General features: G+C 37.5%; 1 protein-coding gene and 1 non-coding gene across 5 annotated transcripts in view; one reads left to right on the top strand and one right to left on the bottom strand.

Moving 5' to 3' along the window:
* LOC122250611 (uncharacterized) overlaps positions 1 to 5,000 on the top strand; it is a 53,753-nt gene that overhangs the window by 271 nt on the left and 48,482 nt on the right. Inside the window, exon 1 of one of the 4 annotated variants that reach the window (XM_043012128.2) lies at positions 1 to 2,633. This exon is cut by the window's left edge and continues 271 nt beyond it. The gene's annotated coding sequence lies outside the window, so the exon portion shown is untranslated. Of the gene's footprint in view, positions 4,116 to 5,000 lie in introns of all 4 variants that reach the window. The other 3 variants (XM_043012123.2, XM_086552135.1, XM_086552134.1) reach the window with 3 other exon arrangements.
* Positions 36 to 109, bottom strand: TRNAN-GUU (transfer RNA asparagine (anticodon GUU)). Its single transcript has one exon. It is a non-coding gene; the product is annotated as a tRNA-Asn (tRNA).

Here is a 5,000-nt window from a genome sequence, read left to right as displayed (position 1 = left end):
TGTGTACAACAGACAATACAATAATCCAAAACAAGCGCCCCCGGGTGGGCTCGAACCACCAACCTTTCGGTTAACAGCCGAACGCGCTAACCGATTGTGCCACGGAGGCATGGAAGGATAGGGAGAATTGCGTGTATATAGCAATTGGCTGCTTGTATTTCCATGTGGTCTCTACCTACAAATTGGTCCTTAAAGGTAATTAGCTCTTGCTGTACTGTAAACTCCAGAAGTGCGGTCGTTTCATTCTTCAGTCGTTAGTTCTGCTCGACACGATTCAAGCTTAAAGATGGCAAATATTAGCCTATGACACGATCAGATACACCAGTATAAGAATTAAAGTAAGACACTATTATAAACGATATATTAGGGACTATAACAAATTATATCCATTCCCTTGATATATTCTTGGAATAAATTGCCTTAGTGTAAGCTACTTGTGTATGTGAAAACCTTCTGCCCAGAGCGAAACAGTCCATTAGAAAATAGATGAGTATACAAACTGTCACTCACGTATCACGAGTCACAAACATTGCTAATAATTACTAGTGCTGATAAGGGTATAAGGAACCCATGAAAGTAAAGCAATACTATGATGTACCATCGTGTTTCTCGCACTTGCAAAAAAATTATAGAAATTTCGTTGTTGGTATTTTTTTAGATAAACTAAAAAGCAGAATTACATCAAAGTTGCATAAATCACACACACATATATATATATATATATATATATATATATATATATATATATATATATATATATATATCATAGCATTAGTGTTGATCGTGTGAAGTGGCCCGCGCTGTACTAAGACAAGGAAAACAAATGGCTTGTCAATGCTTTATCCAAAGGTTTCTATAGAATGTAAATTATACTGACGGACTTAATATCGAAACGTTATGGCCAGTCATTCCTCCGGCGTTACTACAGTTCTCTTATTGGCATCTTGCCTCATAATTAGTTACTCTACGGAACTGGTACTTATTTAGCAATAGAACTGCCTGTGACTTGCTTCGTCCCAAGGTTAATCCAATTCCTGATTTCCTATTCATGTTGCTTCTGCACAGAATTGCTGAGAGGGCTCAAATGTGTAACTGTTTATTAATTTTCTTGTGCTTTCAACAGTAACATGTTGAATTGTTGCATATCATCTTAAGCTAAGATCTCTTAGTCACTCTATGAATGTTAAAACGTTAGCAACGAGCAAGGCCGTTTCTACATGGCCTATCTTCGCTCTCGGCGGTCCAGCTCCTATATTCTTGATTAAGCCTTCTCTTCCTTTATTGCAGGAGTGAGAATACCGGTAAAAGAAGCAAACTCGGATGCAGGTGTGGCAGCCACATCTGTTTATCTGTGCGTCAGGCCCACTGTGACCAGGAGGCTACGCAATATCATCCAAATCAAACATAACAGGTAAGGATATACAAAAATTCGGTTATCACCAAAAGATGCAAATATCAGTCGCTGAAAGTCGTGATCGTTTCATCTTTTCTATTGTTTCAGTCTCTTGTCTAAGTTCTCATCTAGCTCTATACACAGGAATCTGTTAGAATGCCAAAAAAGGTTGGCTGAAAATTAATGGCTTCTTTTCCATTAGTCTTTACCGTGAGGAAGTTCAATGAATTCTATGTTTTTGATTTCTAACCACACAAATTTGAATAATAAGGACACAATTGGATGTAAGATGACGGATGAATAAACTATAGTATATAACACTTTCTATTCTTTTAACTAATTTTCTACATAGTTTCTCTGTAGCTGTGTAATTTAATACTCAGTTTTAAGTAAATCTCCAGTTTGTATCCACTATAAGGAGCTCCAGAGTTGTTTCTTACAATTTTCACACTGGGACTGAAGACCTGTAAGTCTGCGAGGGCTATCAGCCTTGATTTGAGTGTTGGGTGTTCGAGGAAGAGGGAAATGTGCTTGTGTAATGGATAATGAATGGTCAGACAGCATTATCATTATCCGAAGCTGACAGCAAAGCTTAATAAGCACGTGCTTCATTAACTCATACCGACCACAACATGCCCAATGTTAGTGCATGGTGAGGTGGGATCTGATTTAAAAGTCATTTTAAGGAATTTGCATGCCTGCAAAAGCCTATCATATCTACAGCTGTACTACAATGCAATAACTACAAAATGTATGATAGAGTGACAATAGGTATAGCCGGTGGAAATTTCCGTGCAGGTGTACATGCACTCGTGCATGTTCACTTAAATCACGTGGTCATTGTGAGCCAATCACGCGATCACCATACACAACAGAGGGTCAAATGTGCTGACCTTGTAGATCACACCGAGGCATGCCGGTGGCACCCCGAGGAAAGAGTCTGTCTGGAGAGTTGGATCCGTGAACAATGGTGTGCGTGAACATAGTGTAAAGCGTGTAGGAATCGTATTGCTTTGACGTATTCTCTCTATATACTTTATATGTACATATACATATATCTCTTAAACTGTGAAATTATTCGGAAAAGAAGGAAACTCGGTCTACTCGTTTCCCTTTTCCAACTTGTTTAAGAAACTAAGAGATAACACAGAGAACAGTGCAGAAACATATTCCATCACCATCTATATCAACAGATAGCAGTGGCTATCAAAGTATTGTGATTTCAGTGAAGGATGTTCAGGTAATTTACTGCAATTGTCTATAACATTTTCGCTTCCTTTCCTTTACTTGTTTGATACTAGTTTCTTTTTGCGTTGGTAAATTTTATGTTTTACTATAGTATGAAGCTTATATGTGTCCTATCAATACATTAATCTACAAAATATTTAATATACAATTAAAAACAACTCATTGTTTTGACGGTCAAACGATGCATCGCTGTGTCGAGATGTGATGCAAACATACGCAACGAACATTGTTTTTTTTTCATCGTCACGTCACAGGGATTACATGTCAGTTATGTATATGGAAAGTGACATGATTTCCTTACTCACTCCTGGACGGCCCAACTAAAGATGGCAAAAACTCAAAAGACAATTAGGTGCAACCTTTTGAAGTATTTGTAGCCACATGTTGGGAAAGAAAGTCAGCCTGAAAACTTCACCCGCTATACACCTCTTAACCTACCCACGGGGAGACTTTCTTTCCCTTTAGTTTCTAACCTGCAGAGATGAACTCGTTTCTCCTATGAGAAATAACCTATGAGGTCCGATCGTATGCCCATATCCTTGTGTTTTATTGCAGATTTATATGGGTGATAGAAGAAAGTGAATGAACAATATTGCACCGCACTCTATCATTGAATGATACACAACGATGATAAAATAGGTAGACACACAAGTTGAATCTCGGTTTATAAGTTCGTCACGGTAATCAATAGCACCAGGGAAGTCTGTATCTAATGAAGTAATTGAAAAATCAATACAGGATATTTACGGCCAGTATGCAATTGCTCGAGGAAACTGCAAGTGAATTTACAATACGGTTGGAAAAAAAACTAGGAAAGATTAGTGACCTGAAAATAACTAAGATAAATTTATCTGATGATCTCAAAACTCATTTTTCAACATCATTTGGGGACAAAAGGAAACAAAATTAAATGTTATGGCAATTTTATCGAAATCATCCTTTGCGCAAAGAGTCACCCAGGAGTTGTTTTTGTCTTCATGATTGGTTTTTAACATACAACATATGATAACGCACATGAGACATTCTCACTTCCCCTCCTCTCCTCCTTAACTATTCCTACATGCAACATGCTCTCCTCCAACTTTCCTTATTTCTCCAGCCAAATTTTCCTCTTCTCTCACTCCATTTTTCTTTTTCATTTTTTAGCCTCTCTCACATCTCCCTTACATTCTTAAAAATAAGAAGACAAAATTGATAAACGAAAGAATATGTATTTGTAAACTCATTTTTTTCTTAGGTAAACGTTTCCAAACATTTTTTGTCCTGTAATCGACATATATTCATTATACATATTCAACGATGAAACCAATGATGATAAAAGTAAAGAATTGAAAAAAATAAAACGTATTAAACGGTCAAACACACAATCCTGTCAGAGAATTCAAGAAATACGCTTTTGAAATGATTGTCAAAAACGTATTGGTACGTTATCCAGGGTGCATACCTCCCAGTCCCAGTCCACTCACTCACTCAGGTAAGCCAGTACACAGTGCATTTTGCTCATTCGTTTTTACTAGATATGAAGCCATTTTATATTTCTTATTTCTTGTATAGTAACGAATAATAGGTTACTCTCAAGGAGTTATGTTACCGGTTACCGTTTTGATTCTATTATCAACCATTATTTGCTTCATATGGTTGAACAAACAAGAATGGACATCTCTTGTACTTTTATGTATATGATCTAATGTTATCGCTGTAACTACCATGCGCTGTAAACAAAGCGGGGCTTCTAGAACATCTTGTGTCAATGGCTAGACTCGTGGCTTTTAACCTGGGGGGCGAGAGTAATTTCCAAGAGGGGGCGGGGGGGTAAGCCTAGGGGGAAAAGTAGAAAAGTTCTTTAACCATTTTTAATTCTGTTAACTAGTAGGCATCCGTAAGTCTATAAAATGTAAGCATCTTTAATAGTCAACATTTTCAGAGACATTATGTGTAGCATAAAAAAGTAAGTAGCACGAGAAGTGGTCTGTAAAGAGGGGAGGGAGGGCAAGAGATGGCCGAAACCCCTCTTAGATAGGTCTAACCTCTTAGCTAGGTAAGGTTAGGTTGGTCATTGGGTTAGGATTTTGTAGACGGAAATATACCTCGTAAACAACACATTCAAAACAAAAAACTTTATGCCATGGCTATCGTAATCACTTTGAACGCAGTCGCCACGCGGGCGAGGAAATTGTAAAATAACAATTACATCTTTACTTTAGAGTAAATAGCTATATAACATGTTCATGTTATATGTGATTTGTTAGAAGACAACGATATCGTACCAATCATTTACCGATTTTATCCCGCAATTTCCCTGGGATGCCATTCCCACATATCGGGTCTAACGTTGTTGCTATTGTTGAGTTACGTTGAC

The sequence above is a fragment of the Penaeus japonicus genome, unplaced genomic scaffold (assembly GCF_977035675.1).
Source record: "Penaeus japonicus unplaced genomic scaffold, GWHDUDI00000001_assembly GWHDUDI00000026, whole genome shotgun sequence".
Lineage (NCBI taxonomy): Eukaryota > Metazoa > Arthropoda > Malacostraca > Decapoda > Penaeidae > Penaeus > Penaeus japonicus.
Note: the sequence above shows the minus strand (reverse complement) of the source record. Positions and strands in the feature narration are given on the sequence as shown.